Genomic DNA, 23,979 nt, shown 5'->3' on the forward strand with positions numbered 1-23,979 from the left:
GTAGCCCCAGAACCCCGCCCAGCCCCCCCCACCCCGGTCAAGCTCCTCCCGAGCCCCCCCACTTGCTCATTGCTCCGCCCTGATGCTCATTCAGCCCCAAACTCAAGCGCTTCCCCACATTTCCCTACGCTTCTGCGCCTCTACACTTCTCTCCTACCCAGTACCTCCCAGTCCTGTCCCAGTCGTTGCTTTCGGCTTCCCAGAGCTACTCTAGGAGGTTAGCAAATGGCTAGGACATCCCGTCCTAGGGGGGAGGGGAGAATGACATTTTTAGGGCTAATGTTACTTTCCCCTGGTCAGCTTGCTTACATGTGTGTTAGGGAGGGGCGGGGCAGTTGTTGGAGACATTCTTTCCGATGGTGGCAAAAACAGGTCCAGAGCATGACCTACATTCCTGAAGCCTGGGTACTGGAAGTCTTCACAAGGTCTGTGGTGATTTGGGGGACGTTTCTAACTTTTGTTACATTGAACTATTGTTTTTGTGGAGCTGGGAGTGGAACTCAGGACCTTATACATCCCAAAGAAGAGTTTATCTACTGATATATATATATATCTCACATATACTAGTTCCTTGTTTATTGTACATACCTTATTAGATGCTATTTTGAAAATACATTTTACTGTTTTATGTGCGTGGATATTTGTCTGCGTGGATGTACCTGTACCATGTGCATGTAGTGCCCACAGAGGCTAGAAAAGGGCGTCAGACTCACCAACCCCCTGTACCATGTGGGGCTGGAATCGAATCTGACCCTCTGGAAGAGCAGCCAGTACTCTTAACCGCTGAGCCATCTCTCTAGCGCCATGTGCGGATTTTAAGGAATGAAACATTAGCGCCTTGAGTAATAGCCCTGGCGGAGCAACACTGGTAATTGGAATTTGATTCTCAGGACCCACTTGGTGGAAAGAGGTTAAGTTGTCATCTGACCTCCACACCTGTGGGTGGTGCCCACACACCCCCATATGCATAAAGTAAAAAATGTAATTTTAAATAGTAACATAAAAATAAAAATAAGGAAGCATTAGTTCCCAATTTACAGAGTCTTCTTCTTGTTTGAACATGTTGTATTTTGTATTTTATTTTGCAGAAAACCCAGTTTGCATATTCGGTGGCTCACAACCACTTCTGACTCCAGCCTCAGTACATCTCAAGGCCCTCATCTCTGAGGGCACTGTGCTCACGTGCAAATTAGCCAGTATGGACACACGCATAATTCATAGTAATAAGAATAATTTTAAAAATGTTTTTATTGTCTTAACATTTTCCCTTTTAGCCCTACAAGTCACTGGGTTTAGTGCATTTGCAAGTTTGTGCAACCATAGTAACGATCTAATTTACAGCATTTGCTCTCCCTCAGGTACTTGGGCTGGAAAGATGGGTCAGCAGTCGCCACTCCTGCAGAGGGCTTGAGTTCAGGACCCAGCACTCGTGAGGGCTGAGTTACCTGTAGCTCTAGTTCCAGGGGATCGGAAGCCCTCTTCTGTGCTCTCCCAGAGCTACACACAAGGCTCACATGCAAGGCGTACTCTCATACACACAGAAGACACAAATAAGTGAATCTTATTCTTTTTAAATGAGAGACAGAAAGGGAGTGGCTCCAGATAGAAGGGGAGGTTAGCAGAACAGGGAGGCACAGAGGGAGGGAAAACTGTAATCAGGATATTGTGTGTGAGAAAATCTATTTCCAATAAAAATTGGAATTTTGTACTAAATATTCGGAAAGCCAAGAAGCCAAGAAATGATTCTGTATTAGTGTTGAAAACCACAAAATAGCCATTTAAAACTTGTGAAATTGCAATGTGAAATCCAAGTACAAATCAAATAGCTGTATATATATATATATATATCAATGTGTTCCTTAGCTGTTACCCCCAAATTCTCCCCCTAACCTGGCAACCACTAATTTTCTTAATGTGCCTATGGATGTCTCCTCTGGATACTTCCTATGAATGGGATTGTGTAGTGCATAGGCTTTAAAGTCTGGTTTCTTTCACTTGGCATATTTTCAAGATTCCCTTGCTGTAAAGTATCTGTATTCCTCTTCTTCCTTTGAGTGATCATATTCTATTGTGTGGATCCACTCATCAGCCGATGGAAACACCTTCTGGCTATAATGAATCATGCCGCTATAAAAACTCAGGTAGAAATGCTACATGCACATGTTTTCAGTTCTCTTGGGCTTGTGCCTGGGTGTGAAATTGCTGGGTCGTATGCGTGTCTCCGTGAGGAATTCATGGTCCAAAGTGTCTGCATGTTCTTCTTCTGCCTAGGAGGGGCAGTTTTGATTTCTCTCCACATACGTTTTTTTGGATGGGGTCTTATATAGCTCTGGCTGACCTTGAAGATGATATGACCTTGAGTTTCTTGTCCCTTTCCCAGGTGCTAAGATTACAGATTTGTATCATCAAGCCCTTTCTTTAAAAAAAATCATAGTTATTTATTTATTTAGCTATCATACTGGCTAATTTTATGTCAACCTGACACAGGCTAGAGTCATCCAAGAGAAGGGAGTCCCCAATGACAAAATCCTTCCATAAGACTGGGCTGTGGATGAGCCTATAAGGCATTTTCTTAATTAGTGATTGATGGGAGAGGGCACAGCCCATTGTGGGTAGAGCCCCCTTTGGGATGGTGGTCCTGGGTTCTGTAAGAAAGCAGGCTGAGCAAGCCACGGGGAGCGAACCGGCAAGCAGCACCCCTCCATGGCTTCTGCATCAGCTCCTGCCTCCAGGTTCCCACCCTGTGTGAGTTCCTGCCCTGATTTCCTTCAGTGATGGACTGTTTACGTGGCAGTGTGAACTGAAATAAGCCCTTTCCTCTCACAGTTGCTTTGGTCATGGTGTTTCATTACAAAACTAATAGTCCTAGCTAAGACAGAAATTAGGCCCAGGGTAGTAGGGTACTGTTGTGCCCGACCAGTCCATGTTTGGGGAAGGATTGCAGAAAGACTTGGGAACTTTGAGCTAGAAAAGCCGTTGAGTATTGAGAGCTCAGTGAGATGCTCTGTAGGAGTTTGGGAAATAAAAAGTTGAGCACAGTGGAGAAGATGGAGGCCTGGCTTGTGAGTTACAGAGGGAAGCAGAGACTCCATGGGGCTATTTGTGTGAAGGATCTGTGGTTCTGGTCAGCTAGGGCTGAAGAGTCAGCGTGATTAACAGGGAAGCAGAAACACTGAAGTGAAACCTTTGCTTTACTGGGACGATTGACGCTGGACAGCTGGAGCTAAGAAATTAGTGGTGATTGAGAAGAGATCAGTATCACTGAGGTGTAATCTTCTGGGACGTGTTTCCTCAAGTCAACTCATAGAAACTGTTCTAGAGGTGGCCCAGGTTGTAACTTGAGCTGGCAATCAAACTTGGTGGTGTAAGAGCCACCCAGATTGTACTGGTTTTGAGGGCATGAACGGGATCATGGAGAGCAGCTGAGGCTTGGCACTGTGAGGAGGCACTGATGAAGGCACAGCCCAGGTATAGCAGGAGACCCAGTGTTTTGGAGATGCCAGTACCGTGGGATGATCACCAAGAACAGCAGCAGCAGTGGAGAGGGGCGAGCTGGAGGCTAGGAGACAAGCCGTGTGTTACGGAGGGCAGACCTGGAGAAGCAACCCCAGCCTTTTGGAGGAGCCCAGAAAATCATGAGTGACCCTCAGATAACAGACATTGAGTCAGTTATGCTTCTGGGAGTTTGTTTTTGGTTTGTTTAGATTGCGACTACTCTCTGTTATTTTCTCTTGGACTAAGAAAGCATTTAGCTTTTTTTTTTTTTTTTTTTTTTTTTTTTTTTTTTTTTTTTTTAATTTTACAGGAGCCCACAATTGAAAAACTTTGGGTTTTTAGAGACTGGGACGGAAACTGAACCTTTTTTGGCGGGGGTAAGGGTGCTTTTCAAGACAGGGTTTCTCTGTATAGCTCTGGCTGTTCTGACACTCGATCTATTCACCAGCCTGCCCTCAAACTCAGAGATCCTCCTGCCTCTGCCTCCCAAGTGCTGGGATTTAAGGCATGTATCACTACTACCCAGTCCAAGACTGAACTTTGAAAGTGTTTAAGTTGGTAAAAATTGTGGGACTTTTACGTTTGTAATATGTTTTATATTTGTGATATTATTAATCTGAGATCTTAGGGATTCATCAAAACCAGAAAAGGTTATATCTTAGTAAATGAAGTGTTCATGTGTTAACAAGTGTTCATAGTTAACAATTGTGCTGGCTAGTTTTATGTCATTTTGACACAGGCTAGAGTCATCTGAGAGAAGCAACCCTCAATTGAGAAAATGCCTCTGTAAGATAGGGTTGTAGGCCCATTAATGAGGCCCTTGTGGGTGGGAGCCACCTCTGGTCAAGTGGTCCTGGGTTCTGTCAGAAAGGGAGCTGAGCCAGTCATAGGGAACAAGCCATAATAAGCAGCACCCCTCCATCAGCTCCTGCCTCCAGGCTCTGCCCCGTTGAGTTCCTGCCCTGACTCCCTCAGGGATGGACCCTTATCTGAAAGTCTAAACAGAAATAAACCTTTTCCTACCCAAGTTGCTTTGGTCAGGGTTTCATCACTGCAATAGAAACCCTAACTGGACAGTTAAGTGTTTGTGTGTGAGAGAGTGGTGAGTACATGTGGCAGAGCCAGAGGAAGTTCCTGTCCTTCCCTTCTGTGCTGAAATGGTTTGTATATGCTCAGCCCAGGGAGTGGCACTATCAGGAGGTATGGCCTTACCTGAGTGGGTGTGTCCTTGTCGGAGTGGGTGTGTCCTTGTCGGAGTGGGTGTGTCCTTGTTGGAGTGGGTGTGTCCTTGTTGGAGTGGGTGTGTCCTTGTTGGAGTGGGTGTGTCCCTGTGGGTATGGGCTTAAGACCCTCACCCTAGCTTTCTGGAAGTCAGTATTCTGCTAGCAGCCTTCAGATGAAGATGTAGAACTCTCAGCTCCTCCTGTACCATGTCTGCCTGGATGCTGCCATGCTCCTGCCTTGATGATAATGGACTAAATCTCTGAACCTGTAAGCCAGCTCCAATGAAATGTTGTCCTTCTAAGAGTTGCCTTGGTCATGGTGTCTGTTCACAGCAGTAAAACCCTGACTAAGACACCTACTCTACCTAAATTTCTTGGTAGGGTCTCTCCCTGGAGCTGGTCTGGCAGCCAATAAATCTCACTAATATTCTCATCTCTACCCCCTTTGTGAACACATACTGTATACACACTCTCACACACACACATATACACACATATATACACACACTCACACACACATACATATACATACACACATTCACACACACATACACACACACATATATTCACACCACATTCTCACAAACACAAACACACATACATACACATACACTCATACACATACACACACATTCACACACACTTACACACACAGATACACATATACACTCACATACACACATACACACATATATACATACTCACACTCACACACACTCACACATATACACACATACTCACACATACACACATACACACATACATACACATTTGTTAATATCAAACTCAATTCTTTTGCCTCAGTTTCCCACCTACTGGAACTTCAGATGGATGTGTGCCACAATACCTGGCTTATATAGATTCTTTTTTTTTTTTTTTTTTGGTTTTCGAGACAGGGTTTCTTTGTGTAGCCCTGGCTGTCCTGGAACTCACTCTGTAGACCAGGCTGGCCTCGAACTCAGAAATCCGCCTGCCTCTGCCTCCCAAATGTTGAGATTAAAGGCGTGTGCCACCACCTCCCGGCCTAGATTCTATTTTTAACCGTGAGACCATTTCTTTCCTTTGCTGTATTGGAGGCTGAACCTCCAGGCCTGTGCATGCTGGGCAAATGCCGTGCCACGGAGCTGGATCCCGGTTACATTCCATTATTCATTCAACACTATTGTGTGAGGTTTGCCAAAGTCCTTACGACTGTGACTCTTCATGTCCATCGCTGTGTGGTGTTCTGGTGTATAAACCGTTTACAGTGATATTCAGTTGCCTCAGGACATTGAGCTGTTTCCAAGTTTTAGTTACTAGTAAGAAAGAATGAGTGTGTATTCTTTTATAATGGAAAAAAAGGTCACTAAAAACAATTTTTAATAATGTCAGCAAACTTATTTATGGAACTTGCTCTGCAGAGAGCCCAAGAACAGCTGCTGTCCTTCCTCAGTCACTTGAATTGTTCAAAAGTCCCCTAACCTCCCCCCCCCCCCAGGTCCCATGCCACAGTTTAACCCTGGCTAAGGGTTGTCACTGAATCTCCTTAGAGTTGGTTTGTTTGTTTGTTTGTTTGTTTGTTTGTTTTTTACTGGTGTGAATAGTTTTGCAACTAGCTCCGTGCCTGGGCACTAGGGAGGGCAGGAGACTGGAATGTTTCTTATGTTCAGATCATGGTCATTTAATCCTTATGGCATGTTGAGTGCAGTGGGGTGTGTGTGTGTGCAAAGGGAGACAGGAGACATGGACAACCTAAGATGTCTGTGTTTTTCTGTTGTTTGCTTTGCTTGTTTGAGATAGTCTCCTACATAGCCCAGGCTGGTCTTGAACTCCCAACCTTCTGTTCAGCCTCCTGATGCTGGGATCACAGGGGTGCCCAGCTTGTCAGATCAATACTAGCTGCACCTTTCCTGCAATATGGAGGTGTGAGTACCTCGTCTGACACCTTGAGGAAGCAGCTGGCTGTTTGCAGGCAGTTTGGACCAGGCAGTTGCTTGGTTGTCTGAGAAAACAGCAAGCTAACACTCTCTTCTTAAAGAAAATTCCTGAGATGTGTAAATGTGGCTTTAATTTGCTGAGATTTAAGCTTGAAGCCAAATCTCCACCTTGGAGGCTCACTGTTGCTTGCATCAGGGAAGGATGCTGGCTCTCAGCTTACTGAGTGATGCTAAGCCATGTATGTGGGCTCCACCCAAGAGATCAGGGAGCTAAGGACCCAGGCCTCAGAGGTTCTGCTTCCCCTATGCAGGGGTTGAACAAGAATAGCAAGCTAAGGGAAGACAGAAGCTTGCAGTTGCCTCCAAAGTCCCAATCCTCAGTGTGCTGGCACCCTCTCCCTGTGTTGGGGGCTCACTCTGGTTGGTCTATCAGTCACCACCCTCTTCTAGTCGGCAGTCAGAGGAGTTGACCCTGAGGTGTTTCACTAGTGGCTGTGCTGAGCTAGCTGACAGCTGTCAAGACTTTTCTACATCCAGAGTCCTCAGGGGCTGTGACCAGTGCCTCCTAGATTGTCCCCAGGTCTGTGCATCTCAATTGTCTGGCTTGAGAGCTGGAGACCCAGACCCAGAAAAGCCCCATAGTTCAGACTTGCTGGCCCAGAAGGGGAGGTCAGTTTCCCTTTGCACTTTCTCACAAATCTCACTGCAAGAAGAAGCTTAATAGTCTCTCCCTCTAGTGCAGTGGGGTGTATGTGTGCGTATGCGTATGCGTGTGCGTGTGCGTGCGCGTGCGTGTGTGCTCTTGCAAGTCGGATGTGTCTGTGTGCAGAGTTGCCATATCAGGAGATATGATCACTGAGTGTTTTTCTGAGGTTGATTTTGACATAAGTAACAGGCCACATATGTTGTTCTTGAAACTAGAACAAAGAGGGACTTTCCTTGTGCTCCTGGGGGAAGGTACCGTGGCCACCTGTCCCACTTCCCCATTTAAGGTGAACAGGACACAGGCCCTGCCTTGATTGGGAAGAGGAAGCAAGACCTTCAGGACTTACAGAGTCCCTTCCCCCCATTCTCTTCCCAGGCTCCGGGATCTTCAGAGGAGACTGTGACCTGGAATTAGGGACCCTGGTCTTCAAGGAACAGCCAACCAGTGGCTGATGGTCAGGGTGTTTTCCCTGTCCACACTTGCTATCTTTATCTCCACCCTTAAGTTAAGGCTGTTGATCCTCACTGAATACCTGAACACCTGCCCACTTACCTGTACAAAGACCCTGGTCCTGCTAAGCCTACCCATCGAGGTAGCTCTCTTGCTGTGTTCACTGCCTCGATGTTCTTCAGTGTGTGGGTGAAGGAGGGCTGGCCAGATTCTCTTTCACAGGTAAGATCACCTTGAGACGTAGTAGCAGAAGAGACATTTAAGGGTATAGAGGAAGACTCTAGGTCTAGCTTAGTCCCTCTGTCCTGTCCACATTTGTGGGCAGGATTTTAGAGTCACCCTGCTCCACCAAGTCAAGCTTGTAACCCTCTGATTGTTTAGTCAAATACACACGTGGGAGACTGATAAGACTTTTAAGGGTCATTTGTGAGTATAAGAAAAAGATGTGTGAAGGGAGAAGGTTCTAGACTTCTGGGATCACAGTGCTAGAATTACGGATGTGTAATCATGCCCAGTTCAAGACAGCAGGTTTCACAGGAAGCAGTCACGTCTTGTCATGTCAGGAACGTTAGATTTCTAGTAGCAAAGCCAAGGGGGCAAGCCTGGAGCCCTGCAGGGGCAGTGCCCTCTATCAGCTAGAACTTTGGCGGTGGACAGCCAGCATCAAGGGTCTGGAGCTATGGCTCAGTGGTTAAGAGCACTTGCTCTTGCAGAGGACCCGAGTTCGGTTCCCAGCACCCACATGGCAATCCACAACCATCTGTAACTCCAGGGCTAGGAGATCAAAGCCCTCTTCTGACCTTTGTGGGTATGAGGTATACTGGTGGTATACATACATAAATGTAAAAATTCTCATGTACATAAAATAAATAAATCTATAGATAGAAATTAAAGAGCACATATAACCTGCTGTTTGACACCACTTACTCTCATCACTTCTACTGTTATTTTTAGACAGGGTCTCATCTATCCCAGGCAGTAACCCTCACTCTGGCTCTATAGGTGACAATGGCCTTGACCCTCCTGTCTCCGTTTTCCAAACACTGGGATCACCTGTGTACACCATCACCCCCACCCAGTCTTTTATTTTAACAATTCTGAGGCACACAATGCAGCAGCATCCTGTGCAGAGGCAGGCGGGCAGTGTTGCACAATGGTCACCACCGTCTATTTCCAGGATGCTTTCTTTCATCAGTCCCAACAGAAGCTTCACATGCCTTAAGCAATAGGCCTGCACTGCCCCTCCCCCTGCTCCACTTTCTGTCTCTGCAACATTTGCCTCTTGGCAACTGGCTTACTTCATTGCACCGTGTCTTTCAGGTTCACCCCCGCTGTGGCATGTTGTCAGGATCTCAGGTCTCTTTGTGGCCAAACAATATTATTTCGTATGACAAGATCATGTTTGCGTGTGGGAATGTATGTTTGTTTAGTCTAACAGCCTGAGTCTAAACTACATTGCCCAGGCTGTTCCTGCATCATCTCCTGGGCAGCTGAGATTCCAGGATGTGCCACTGCACAGGGAGACCACATACTCTCCATCCTTCCACGCACCGATAGACTCTCAAGTTGTTTTACGTCTTGGCATGGTGAACAATACTCCTGTGAATAAGTGCTCCGCCCCCACTGCTTCTGGAGGTTGAATCTCTTGTAGCCCAGGCTGGCTTTCAACTCCTGTTCCTCTTGCCTCTCCCTCCCACATGCTAGAATGCTAGATTCCAGGTCACTACACCCAGCCTAGCTCTTTAATATGGGTTGGGGGAGAAAGATAAACCTGTGATTATCCAGTTCCTGAAGCCCTTCAGAGAATTCCGAAGAATGTGAGGTGCATGTGCGTGTGTGCATGTACACACACATGTATGCACACACGTGCCTTATTATAAAAGACACCAACATGGGCTAAACTAGGTCCATATTCCTAGCTTTAAAGCAAATGAGATTGAAAGAAAACCTCAGACAGGAGAACCACACACAGTTAATCATTCCCCAAACGCTGATACGAAGCACATAATAGGTTCAGTAGGATCTTCTTCAGCTTGTTCAGCTTGTAGAACCTGTTTTATGGGTTTCTGTGTATCGCCTGTACTGAGTGATTGGTAGGGGCAGGGACCTAGCTGGTCTACAGCCAATGTGGGGAGCCTGACAGTGGGAAAGTTGGGCTTGCCTGGTTGCTATTCTCAGGGTCTGCCCTCTGTCCAGCAATCTGGAGGACTCCGTACTCTTTTGTTTTCTTCAAGGCTCACACCACAGAGCATTTCCTGTCCTTATCAGTACATTTTCCCTTTTTATTTTAGCAATACTTACAGTTGTGTTAGCAACAGATTCCCTAGGCTGGGTATAATGGTCCATGCCGTAGTCCCAGCTCCTGGAGAGGCTGAGGCAGGAGGCTAGCTTGACCTATGGGTGGGGTTGGGATTAGCTGAGGGAATTCAGGGAGATATTTTCTTTAAAAACAAAACAAAAAAACAATAGATACATATGTTTAATATTGTTTCAAATTCTTATGTCATCAAGTCATGTAAAAATTTATAATTAATATATAATAAACATATGTTAATTAATTTTTGAAACAGTCTGTGTAGCCCTGGCTGTCCTGAAACTTCCTACATACAACAGGTTGGCCTCAAATTCACAGAGATCTGCCTGCCTCTGCCTCCTGAGCGTTGGGGTGATGTAGTTTCAATCATGGTCTCATGTAGTCCGGGCTGGTCTGGAACTCACTATGGAGTGGAGGATGGCCCAGATTCCTGATCCTCTTGTCCTTCCACTGCCAAGAGTGACCACGCCTGCCTCGTCCCTATTTTATTAGACAGGCTGTGCTCTGGCACTCAGTGTGTGAATAAGGAGCGCACAGGCTACTTTACACCGGTTTCCGTCATCACGTATGAATACTCATGTTCACTGGGATCGTGTAATCCATGCATCTTCCTTTTGTTCTAGGGATTCAATCCAGAGCCTCACCTGGGTGAAAGAAGAACCCAGCACCCAGCTACACCTTTCAGCCTTTTATTCTACAGCTGGTCTTAGCCAATAGGCCAAGGCATGCGATATACTTCTTTGTTACTTTGTTTCTGAGACAAGGGCTCACTCTTGCCAGCCTAGAATTTTGCCTTTTGAGTGCTGGGATCAAAGGCGTGTGCCACTGTGAATTTATAACACATCTGTGTATGTGTGTGTGTGTGTGTGTGTGATTAGGGGGAGTCTGTTTTGTCAGTCAACACATGGATTCTGGGCACCAAACCTGGGTCATGGCCTCATCACAATCTCTACCCACACAGAACCACCTCCCAGGCTCTCTGACATACTTTTATATTTTGAAATAGGGTCTTACTAAATAGCTTGGGCTGGCCCTAAATGCAGTCCTGTGGCCTCAGCCTCCCACAGGACTGCAGCACCACACCTGGCTTCCTCTGTGCTTGACAACTCTTGTTTCAAGGGTCCAGAGGCTCTGCTGGACCAGCAGAGGGGTATTAGGTAAAACCCAGGTTAAGCTCTGGCCAACTCTTATGATGTGTGGTGACAAAGGCCTTCAATCCCAAAGTTTGAGATTATAATATGAATACTATTCCAAAGTTTGGCATGGTAGTGGGCACTTGTAATCCCAGTATTCAGGAACTGAGGCAGGAGGATAATGATATTGAGGCCAGTATGGGTTACATAGTGAGAACCTGTAACAAAAAAGGAGGAAGAGGAGGAGGAAGAAGAGGAGGAGGAGAAAGAAGTGAAAGAGGAGGAAGTGAAGGAGGAGGAGGAGGGATCAGTAGCACTTGGAAGGCAGAAGCATGTGGATCTCTATGAGTTCAAGGCCAGCCTGGTCTATACAGAGAGTTCTAGGCCAGCTAAAGTTTCATAGTGAGACCTTGTCTAAGAGAGGGGGAGGGGGAAAGAGAGGCAGGGAGGGAAAGAGGGAGAAAAGAAAAAAAAGAAAGAAGAGACTGCTGTGAATGGCTGGCTTTCCTTCCCTCCACGCAGCGCTAGGATGCAGCGTGGCGCTAGTAACCAGTTAGAATTGGGTGCCAACTCTAGTTCACTCTTCTGTGCTGGCAATGACCTCTCCTTGCCAGCAGGTGGCGACGCTTGCCCCTATGTCAGAGGACACCAATCACTCGCCCAGCCGGACAAGAGGTTTGGGACTTCCTTCCTCGCTCCTTTGTCCTGGGCAGGAGAGCTGGGCTCCTGGACCATTTCTTTTTTTATTTTGTAAAAATATGTCTGCTGTGGACATTTCAAGCACACACAAAGCCTATGAGCCCCAGGGAGCCAAGAACCAACCTCACCCTGACTGTGGAGCACTCCGGCACGTCCTCAAGTTCATCAGGATCCCTTTGGCTCCTCCCACCCTAAGCCCGGCCCTGCCTCCCAGACCTCCAGGAAAGGGACCCAGTAGGATCCCAAAGTCTCCCTCTACTTTCAAGCCTGCACACTGCCATGTCTGACCGGAACCCTCCAGGGAATACTTCCTCTGGCTCTGCCCCTTAGGAATTAGGGAGCAGCTGACTGGTACTCTCCAGATTCCCGGTGGCATCTGAAACCCAGGATGAATTCGGCAACCCTTTGTAACTACCACTGTCTGTGTCACAGGCTCACTAAGGCCTCTTCCTGGGGACAGGGAATGGAGACAAGCCCTGGATTGGTATCTGTCTCAGACCACAAGCATACCGTGGCGTTATTACAACTGGATTATGAAGTATCCGGAAAGATCCCGTGTACATGGGCCACTCTCTAATTCAGTTGCTGAGATGTTGGCTCCTGTCTCACAAGGTGACAGTTTGGAGACACAGTTTTTCAGGTGATTAGATTAAAATGAGGTCATGGGTGCAGGCCCCCATTTAACTGATATCCTGTGTGGGTTTTGCCTTTTTAAAAAAAAAGATTAATTTGTTTAAAGGACATTTCTTTTTAAACAAGTAAATTTTTAAAAAATGATTTATTTTATGTGCATTGGTGTTTTGCGTGCATATATGTCTGTGTGAGGGTGTCAGATCTCTTGAAACTACTTATAGACAGGTGTGAGCTGCCATATAGGTGCTGGGAATTGAACCTTGGTCCTCTGGAAGAGCAGTCAATGCTTTTAACCCCTGAGCCATTGCTCCAGCACCAAAGGATGCTCTTCTTGTTTGTTTGAGACAGGATCTTGTAGCTCTGGCTGGCCTGGAACGCCCTATATAGACCAGGCTGGCTTCAAACTCAGGTCTGAGGACAGGACATTCGTTAAGGGTCCCAGTATACAAATGCACTGAAACTCATTTTTTGTTTGTAATAAATGTTTTATTTTGGAAAAATCTTATCAGATGGAATAAGGACAGTATAGAACTTCCACACACCTGTCTGACACCGGTCATCCTCTGGTGTCACCTTCATACACCAGCACCTACAAAGGAATTAATTAACACAGAAGCTAGTAGTGGAGTCCTGGGGTGCAGAGCTACTTAACACAACTCGGGCTCTGGCCGTACCCCAGCACTAAGTAAACTAACATTATCATGATACCTCTCTGTTATTTTTTAAAAAAACTTTGTAACGATTACCTTACGATTTTATACGCCTAGCTGTTTTTTCTGTATGTGTGCACCACATACATGCAGTGTCCAGAGAGGCCAGCAGGGGGCATCAGATCCCCGGGAACTGCAGTTACAGATGGCTGAGCTACCACTTAGGTGCTGAGTGGTGAACCCAGGTCCTTTGGAAAAGCAGTAACCACTGAGCCACCTCTCCAGCCCCACTTTTCTGCTTTTGCGGTAGGATCCTGTGTAACCCCAGTTAGCTTTGGACTGATCCTCACGCCTCTACCCCTCAAGTAATTACAGGGATGAGCCACCCACCCAGCTGCCATTTCTGAATTCTTATCTAGACATCTAACTATTTTTCTTTCTTATTTAGACAAGGCCTCACAGTGTAGCTTTGGCAGGTTTGATGACCTCGATACAGCTCTCTATTCAGGCGGGCCTTGAACTTGGAGAGATCCGCCCGTTTCTGCCCTCAGAGCCTTTGATTAAATGTTAGTGCTACCACACCCAACAATGCAGCCATTTTTACAGGTGAATTCTCTCTTAAAAGGATGATTTTTTTTTGTTCTTCTCCTGGCACAAATAAAAGCCAACCTGGGCTGGAACAGAAGTTTTTTGAAAATGACTTCAGGGGGCTGGAGAGATGGCTCAGCGGTTAAGAGCAATGACTGCTCTTCCAGAGGTCCTGAGTTCAATTCCCAGCAACCACATGGTAGCTCACAACCATCTATAATAGGATCTGATACCCTCTTCTGGTGTGTCTGAAGAGAGCAACAGTGTACTTACATACATAAAATAAATGAATAAATCTTAAAAAAAAAAAAAAGAAAAGAAAAGAAAAGAAAATGACTTCAGTTGGAGCTGTAGAGATGTCTCAGCAGATAAGAGCACTGGATACTCTTCAAGAGGACCTGGGTTCAATTCCCAGCATAAACTGAACTCACAAACTGTCTGCAACTCCAGTTTCAGCACTTCTGACATCCTCACACAGACATACACGTAGGCAAAACATCCATAAACATAAAATAAAATTATATATGCATATATATATATATACTTCCCTTGAATTCAAGCTAATACCCATGAGAATCCAGAGTATGGCCCCTTTAATTTACAGCCCAGGGCCAGTGGGGAGGAGGGTCAGGCATTCTTGACTTCTGTGGGAAAACAAAAAACGTGAAGCCTGTACTCGCAGGCCCTCGTGTGCGGCTGCAGAAAATCCTCCTGGAGGACTGTGAACCCTCCGTCAGTGCTCAGCATTCCTGACATTGCAGCTGCCACACTCAGCCCACACTGGCTCCCCAGGGCTGTGGAGCAGACGGAGTGTGTGGTTGAGTGGGCACGGGGCATGGTCCATCCACCAGGCCCCATTACAAAGGGGCCTCTCGAAAGGCAGCCCTCGGTGCACAGGCCTATTTTGGGAGAGAGATATTCCTGCAGGAAGGAGCTTGCTGAAGAGTGGTTTGCACACACACACACACCCTCCACGTTAGGAGAAAGGAAGGTGGCTGGGTGTGGTGACATGTGCCTGCAACCCCAGTACTTGGGATGCTGAGACAGAAGGATTGCTTCAAGTGTGACGCCAGCCTGGTCTGCATGACAAGCTGCAGGCTATCCAGGGCCACACAGTTGTCTCTAGACACCAGAGAGCCATCGGGATGGTTCAGTGGGTAAAAGTACTTGTCACACAAGCCTGACCAGCCTGAGCACCTGGTTTGGAACCCACATAAAGGTGAAAGGAGAAAACTTTCATATAGCTGACCTCTGACCTCTGACCTCCACACGTGAGCCATGACACTTGGTGCACCTCCCCCATGCACACATAAGAAATAAAATAACTGAAAAAAAAATATGAGAGAGAAGAACGTCTAAGGTTAGACCTCAAATGGCAGAGGTTACCCCCTCAAGGTCATCACCATCCTGGGCCTGGCTTTGACTGAAAAGAAACACACACACACACACACACACACACACACACACACACACACACACGAGGGTTTCACACTGTAGCTCAGGCTGGCCCCAAACTCACTTATGAGCTCTGGCTACCAACTAGTTATCCTCTTGAATGCTGGGATTGCAGGCCTAAGCCATCACACCTGACTCATCCAGGTTTTCTGAGGTGCATTTGAAACCTGCTTCATGAGAGGAGGCGTCATGGGTTCAATGGCAAGGCAGACTACAGACCTGTGCCCGTCTCCAGGGACAGCAGCTGGGGAATTCTGCACTCCAACCCTCGCTATGACCTATGCCTTTAGCTCCCTTTCAGTTTGAACCTGTGTGTCTTCTGTAAGAAGCAGGTCACAGCAGACCCTTCATGTTTATTCTTGCCTCCCCAGCAGGCACGATGCAGAAAGCCTTTACCCAGCAGCAGCCGTCTTCCTGGGCTTTCCCAGATGATACAGCTGAGACCTCCCTGAGGCCATGTGTATTTCAGGCTGAGTTGCATGGAGCAGGTGGAAGGGGCAGCTGGATACTCAGGTGGGGGTCTTGTGACCCTCCCCAGCCCTCTATGAGGAAGTGCAAAACAGTCAACAAGCCCAGCTGGAGTAGTCCTTTTGCAAGGGGGCACTGCTGAATGCCCCAAGATGGCAGCTGCTTGGCCAGGAGGATATACATACAAGATACACTCTTCATACATGCAGTAATTATTACCCCTACATGCAAACTTCTCTCAGCCAGAAGTGGCTCACACCCCAGTCCCTGTGCCTCCCCCTGACACTCAGTATCCCTAAACATGCTCCTCCTCAGAAAGCCAGCCTCCCCCAGCAACCCTAACTCACCAGCATGGTAGAGCAGCTTGGAAGTCCTGGCGCCTCTCGGAGGTCTGGGCATCGCTCACCCTTTTCTTCTCGGCCCAACAGAGTGCAGCATTTCTTGGGCAGTATACTTGCTGATTGCTTCCTTAGCTAATACTCACAACAACCAGCTAAGACACTGCCAAAGAATTACTCACAGCTGGCCAGCCCAGGCTGCGACGCCTGCAGTTGCAGGAGGATGGAAAGGATGCAGGAGAAAGATGTGTAGCGGACCCTCCCAAGGCATGACAGATGGCTCCAGCACTTGGAAGCCAGCGTACTAGCACAGGAGGGAAGCGGCAGGGTACATCAGTGCCTCCCCATCCCAGCACCCACAAAGGGCACACTAGTCAGGGGCTGGCTGGAGGGACACCGCCACCGGGATGGTTTCAGGAGTGCCTTCTGGCTTCCACAAGGAGACTGAGTCAGGAGGTTCCTTTGAGTTCAGGAGTTTAAGACCAGTCTGGGCAATATGGTCAGACTGAAGTAAAAACAGGACGCTGAAGAGATGGCTCAGCAGTTAAGAGCTCTGGCTGCACTTGCAGAGGACCCAGGTTCAGTTCTGAGCACCCACATGGTGACTTACAAACTCCAGGTACAAGGACTCTGACACCCTCTTCTGGCCTCCGGGGGCACCAAGCACACACATAGTGTATACACACGAGGCAAATCTTTAAAAATCAAAATGAGCCAGTGAGGACAGTGGGCAGCAGGAAAGGCACTTGCTACTAAGCAAGGTAACCTGAGTTAGATCCCAGAACCTGCATGGCGGGACGAGAGAACTGACTCCTGCAAGCTGTCCTATGGCCACACACACACACACAACACACACAACACACACACACTCACACACATACACTCTCACACACTCACACACACACATACTCACACACTCACACACACTCACACACTCTCACACACACACACACACTCTCACACACTCACACACACACACTCTCTCTCTCACACACACACACACTCACACACACTCACACACACACACTCTCACACACACATACTCACACACTCACACACTCTCACACACTCTCTCTCACACACACACATACTCTCTCACACACTCACACACACTCTCTCACACACTCTCACACACTCACACACTCTCACACACACACATACTCACACACTCACACACTCTCACACACACACACACACACACACACACACACACACACACACACACACACACAATGTATGACATGCACCCCCAACCCCAATCAACAATCAACAAAGAGATGTAAAACAATGACCTTCCCTCAACCAAACCCCAGTAACCAGCGGGGCTGGTCAGGCCTGCAGAGCTGAGAAGTGTTTCTTAGTCAGGAAAACCTCGTAGAGTCCCTCAACTGGTTGGATGAAGCCCATACTGTCAGAGGGTAGAGGATACTCTGTACTTCAGGGCAGTGACTCAGGAAGCTGGAGCCGTCCACACCAACACCTAGGCCAGTGTTTGGGTGGATGTGGTGACCGGGCTGGGGCAGTTCACTTGTTCAGTTGATGGAGCCTTGCTTGGCAGGTGCCTGACCTTGGGCTTCATCCCCAGCACTGTAAACAAACAGGATCCAAGATTAGTGCATCTCTCGACCATCAGAGAAGCCGCTTTTTGTGGTAGACAGCGGTTAACAGAGACCCACAAGTCGTCTGTGTACAGAGAACAAGACTGTGGGGTATCCAACCCTAAATATGACACCTATCACACTCCTCCGGGGCTCAGCGGTCATCTAGGAAGGGGGTGGGGACAGAAGAGTTGGAGGTAGCAAATGTTTTCTGGGGAAGCAGTATTTGCCACACACGACAGGGCAACAGGAACCCAGTGGCTGTGACTGTATTCATAAGACCCGCACAAGGTCCAGTCAGCCAAAAAACCCCGCATGAACTGGGGAGGGGCTCACAAAGTCCCGCCCCTAGCTGAGGAGCGATTGGCAATTGGTGGCTGCTAGGGGTGGGGGTGGGTATTCAGGGAAGCAGTCCCGGAGGGATTCCCTTCAGGGGATGATCCTACACCCAGGCATATATTAGACAGCACTAACTGATCTCAGAGGACTTTAATAGATAGCGCACGGACACGCAGAGACAGGAGGGGATTGTGAGAGAGGTCCCTAGCAGCTTGGGCCCAGCCTGCTCGACTGGCTTGCGGTGGCTCTGCCTTCCCCAGCCCCACTTAGTACCTCCTCATGCTGCTCCCTATGCCTGTGCTGTCCCCAGTTCTCCTTTATGCTCACCCCCTTAGTACCCCCCAACAAGGGAGGATCAGGCTGGGAAGATGTGGGGTCATTTCCACCTCTCCAACAGCGCTTGATGTAACATGACGGACACAGTACATGACACCCCAGGAATCCAGTGGAGGCAACAGAAGCCCAAGTCTGAGGCCAGCCCAACCTTTATACCAGGACTTTATCTTGGGAGGGGGGGAATGGGTAGGCGGTGGGAGGAGGGTGGTGGGAGGGGGCAGGGGTGGGGGAGTACACAGCAGAAGCATCTCAGCAGCTACTGCAGTAAGGGAATCTGGTGCCAAACCTGACAACCCCTGGAATCTGCATGATAAACAGAAAGAACCGATTCCCAGAAGCTGTCCTCTGATCTACACGCATGCCTCCGCACACATGTGCACACACATGAGTCAATGAATGAATGTAAAGCTTTTAGAAAGGAGCTGTGGTATCTCATAGTGGTCGCCCCTTGCTTGGGAGACACAGAGGACAGCCTGGGTTACCTGAGACTGCCTTTAAAAAAGAAAAATCAAAATGACAAAGCAAAACAAAAACTTTACGAGTGGGAGGAGCCCCGTGGCAATCACCTGGCCCCAGCAAGACAGCCCTGTTGGCACAATCTGTGTGAGAAACCAAAACCCCATAAACCCGTGTGCGGGAATGCAGAGGCCACATCCAGGTCCTCTAATGAGGCCTGGCCAAGGTGGGGTCACAGAGGTGGCCTCAAGAAGAGAAACCACATTCACAAAAGGCCCGGCCGTGGTCTTCTCTAAGAAGCAATGTTCTTTTATTTGTCCTCTGGGAACCATAAGGACAAGAGCTCGAAGCCCCCAGCTTGACCGGCGGACAGCGCTGAGAACGGTTGATCACTGTGGCTCTGACCACACCCCACAGATCCTCTTGGGTTTTGCCATGACTGAGCTCCAAGGAATTGCTCTGTCCTTGCCTAGGTGTTCCTAGAAAGGCTGGCTGGGGAGTGGGACAGGGACTGTGGCTCAGGGCACTGAGTCCTAGGTCTACCGCTGTGGCTGACCTTTTCCCGCCCTGCCAGAAACAACAGAGAGAAGCTCGACTCAGGAGCGGTGGTATCCGAGGTGGGTCAAGAGGACTGACTTGGATGTTTCAAACCTCAAACATTAGTGCTGTGGGAGAGATGGCTCAGTGGTTAAGAACATTTGTCATTCTTGTAGAGGACCCGAGTTCAGTTCCTAGCAACCCCAGTGGCGGCTCCTCACCATCTTTAACTTCTGTTCCAGGGGGATTCAATGCCTTCATCTGACTTCCACAGGTACCAGGTTTGTGTGGGGGGACAAAGACATGCATGCAGGAAAGTCACATATTAAATTTGTAAAAATCTAAAAAAAGAAAAAAAGTCAGGGTAAGATCAGAGTGTGACAGTGTCTGCCTATGATACTGGGACTCAGAAGGCAGAGGCAGGAAGATCAAGACAAGTTCAAGGCCACCTTGGGCTATATAGGGAGTTCCAGGCAAGCTAGGAGCCTCATCTAGAAACAATGAAAGACCCTCCGCTTTGCTTTCTGGAACAAGCTCTTCCGAGGAGGCACCACCGTTTCCTGCTGCCAGCCCCAGGCACTTCAGGGGCTGTGTGTGCTTTCCAGAAGAAAGGAGCAAGATAGTGAAGGTCTGTCACTGTACCAAGGCAAGCCCTGGTAAATGGCTGATAACTTCCTGGCTTCTGGGGCTGCTAGCCAGTAGCCTGTGGCCTCTGCTCTGGTGGCGATGAGGACTCAGCTGCCAACCTCCCTAGTATTTAGTTCATGTTATCCTTTACTGGGTTTCTTAAAAACATTCTGTATATTGAATGTTTTGCCTGCGTGAGCATATGTGCATTTCTCTCTGGAGGCTGGAACAGAACTATCTGCATGCTGGGAATCAAACCCAAGTCCTCTGCAAGAGCAACAAGTGCTCTTAAGACTGAGCCATTTCTCCAGCCTCAGCCTTCACTGGGTCTTACAGATGGGCTATCAGGCAGCCAACAGAGGATGGTTAATCAAAGGAAAAACAGAAGCAGACGAAAGGAGGGAGGGGGAAAGGGAGAGGGAGAGGGAGAAGGCACTAACCACTAACGGGAAGGAATGCTCTCTCTGGGCAGTGAAGGACTAAGACTCATGCTGTTTGTGGTTGCCTTTGCGTTAAAAGTATCTTATGAAACGGGAGCTGACACTATGGAAATAAGTTTGAAGGTTCCTCAAAAAAACTAAAAATAGAGGCACCATATAACGCAGATATATACCCCAAGGGTATTACCCAAAGAGCTTTCTACCCTGTTATGGAGACCTTTGCACATCCATGGTCCTATTTGCAAAACCCAGACAGTGGAACCAGCATAGATGCTCCTGGATAGGGGAATAAATGAATAAAGAAAATGTGGTATGTATACATTATATATGTGTGTGTGTGTGTGTGTGTGTGTGTGTGTGTGTGTCCTGGAACTCACTATGTAGGCCAGGCTGGTCTTGAACTCACAGAGATCCTCCTGCCTGCCTCCCAAGTGCTGAGATTATTTGGTTTGACAGGATGAAATTTTATTTTTTTATTATTATTATTATTATTATTATTATTATTATTATTATTATTATTTGGTTCACTTGGTAAGGATGAAATTTTATATAGCCATCAAAAAAAAAAAAAAAAAAAGAACTCAGGACAATGGCAGAAAATGGAAGTCATGATGTCAAGAAAATCAGCCAGACTCAGACAAACCTCATGTCAGACTCAAAACCTGTATTTCAAATGCATGTCTCTATGGAGGGGCAGGGTCCATGAAGCTACTAGAACCATAAGATCATAAGAGGGGAGGATCTTAAGGGAGAAAGAGGTAGTCATGGAGTTCATGATATAGGAAAGCAGAAGGAGACTGATTGGGGGAGGACAGAAAACCAAGAAACGTCGTGGGGGAGGAAAAGGAGGGGGAGGGGAGAAATGAGAACAAAGGAAACACATGGGTATGAAGATGCAAAGAGGAGACATCACCTTGTATGCTAACCAAAAAACTGAAAAGCCAAACCAGGAGGACCCAGAGGTTAAGAGCATTTGCTCCTCTTATAGAGGACCCAAGTTCCGTCCCGAGCTCTGACGCCAATCTGTTCACAGCCACCTGTAACGGGGGACAACCTCTCCTGGTCATGGTACCTGAGCTCACACTAGTCACAAAAACTTTGGTGACACTGTCTCTCCACACTGACAGGCTCTGGGCTAAGCGTGACATATAATTCTACCCAATGAGATGTGTGGAAAAGACTTTGGGGAAAGATTTCCACCAATGTATAGAGAGAGCAGAAAGAGAGAGCAGGAGATGAAGTCTTAAGAAGTCATCATAAAGTTACCCTGTTTCTGGACTTCTTGTTTTATGAATTTAATGCATAGGCCTAAGAGTGTAGGGTCAGTGGTTTTGCTAGCATGGCTGAGGCCTTAGGTTTGGTGGAGTAGGGACAGAGAGAGAGAAAGAGATTAGTTTAAGCCAAGCACAGTAGTGTCTGTCTGTCTGTCTGTCTACCTGCCTACTGGCCACGCAGTTATTTTGGAGGCTACGGCAGGAGAATCAACCAGCTTAAATCCAACCTCAAAAAATCAAAACCAAACAAAACAGACCACCTACAGCAAAGCTTTGTCACAAAGTCCTCATTTAACAAAGAAAATAAATAAATAAAATTACGACTGTCCCTGACTGCAGCAGGACCGTGCGAGGTATGTTTTGATCATCTCTGCTCTGCCTGGCGTGTTGTGCACACCTGTAATTCCAGCTCCTGGGAGACTGAGGCAGGAAGGCTGTCACAAGTTCGAGGCTAGCCTAAGCTACCAGGTAAGATACGAACCAGCCTGAGCTACAAAGTAGGACCCTGTCCTCAACAAGACAAACAAACGAACAAGAAAACCCAAACTCCTCAAACAACAAACCAACCTCTGCCCTCAATGTTGGCATCACCAAGAGGCTCTCACGACTTGGCCTGTGGGTGGGGATGTTCCAAGAGACCAGCAAAGAGGGTGTGACCCACTAAGAGGGGACAGTAAACACAGCCCCAGTGTGTCCAGGTAGACACAGCCATCTGGTTTCAGGGGAGGCACCATGAGCTAGCCCTCTGCTGAAACAACGTCCCCCCCCCCCGCCCTCCCTCCTCAGACTGTCTGTAGAAACAGGTTGGCTGAGGCTCCACCTTCAGTGAGGAGAGGAGAACCCACTCCCAATAAGTGTCTGTAATTTATGGCTGTGTTTGAGGAAGTCTAGCCCTTCCCCCCACAGAAACCAAAGAGGATCACCCCAATAAAGCCAGGTGCTGTCACTGAGCAGAGGCAGCCCGCCCCCTGCCCCCCACCCCCGAGGAAGGAAGAGCTCACATTACCCAATAAAGTTTCTCTTCCAGTGACAGAGCTCCCCTCACTAAACATTTGGGCTCCTTGTGAGATCCGCCTACAGGACCAAGGGCCTGAAAACCACAAGTGAGTCTCCAAAGCCAAGACCATGTTTCACACTTGAAGTCAACCAGTGTCTCTCCAAGCAAATTGGCAATCCATTCTCCACTCCCAGTGTCCTCTTCAGATGCTGGAAATGGTCCCTGAAGGCGCCAGGCAACTAAGGCAGTGGGAGAAAGAAGAGGGTGGTTCCCTGTTCAGTAAACCAAGAGAGGCCCTGTGTGGCTGGGGACAGCAGCCCAGCCGGGCCGGCTGGCTCCACCTGTCTGACCTGCTCGGCTCACTGCCCCCTCAGGCATAGAACAGCTGCTGGGAGCTGGGTTAGCTGCCAGCACCTACCTGGGGGCCCTCCAGAGGTGTGCACTCACCTGTCCCTTGTCCCTCCCCACCACTGCTTTTTTGCCCAGGGAAGCAGGCACTGGACTGCCTCCCTTGAGTCATCTGGATGCTAACCCAAAAGCTAGTGGAGAAGAGAGAACAAAGAGGAGAGAAGGGGGAAAAGGGAGGAAAATCCCCAGTCTCCACACTTGAGCATGCTGGCCTATCCAGTCGGCCATGGAGGTGAGGCTGGGTGGGGCCTGGAGTCATGCCTGGCCATGGCCAGATCTCAGGGCTATTCTATCTCTGTGGGCAGCTATTTGGAGGAAGGAGTCCCACTGCCCATCTGTGGGCTAGCTCCATCTACCTCAGACACTGGAATCCATAGGACCTGGAGCTGTCCATGACATGGAAAGACACGGGCAGCTGCCTCCAGGAGCACAGAGGTCACCTTCAGCTTCCCTAAACTCTGGTGTGAGCACACAGGGTCCATCTGTCCCTCTTTCTCCTAGACTCCCCCCCCCAAAACAAAACAAAACAAACAAACAAACAAAAAACCCCTGAGTTCTTGGGTGCTTTTGGTTTGTTAGGGGAGAGGCTTGGTTTGATGGCTTCACCAAGGTGCTGATTGGCATAGCTGGGGTGGGGGGCAGGGCACTGGTCTGGGAGCATCATTGGTAATTTCCTTGTTACCCAGGATCAAGAGGCCTGAGCAGGCAGATTTCGCTTCTCTTCCCTTTCACCCTGTGCCTGGCACAGGGGGAGCAACCACACACACAGCCCTGTCTGGGTAGAAGGTCACAGACATAGTGTTTGCAATGAGGCCAGATGGACATCTGACACTGGGATTCTGACCATGTGCTTCTGAGCTGTCCAAAGAAGGGGAGTCTTGGAGAGTCACAGCAGAAGA

The 23,979-nt window shown here is 48.1% G+C and overlaps 1 long non-coding RNA gene across 1 annotated transcript; it reads left to right on the forward strand.

Moving 5' to 3' along the window:
* Positions 1 to 122: 122 nt before the first annotated feature.
* On the forward strand, positions 123 to 12,866 carry LOC143442276 (uncharacterized). The gene is made up of 3 exons (XR_013110311.1): positions 123 to 425; positions 7,716 to 8,012; positions 10,728 to 12,866. It is a non-coding gene; the product is annotated as an uncharacterized LOC143442276 (long non-coding RNA).
* The last annotated feature ends 11,113 nt before the right edge of the window (positions 12,867 to 23,979 follow it).

This window comes from Arvicanthis niloticus, chromosome 5 (assembly GCF_011762505.2).
Source record: "Arvicanthis niloticus isolate mArvNil1 chromosome 5, mArvNil1.pat.X, whole genome shotgun sequence".
NCBI classification, from domain to species: Eukaryota; Metazoa; Chordata; class Mammalia; order Rodentia; family Muridae; genus Arvicanthis; species Arvicanthis niloticus.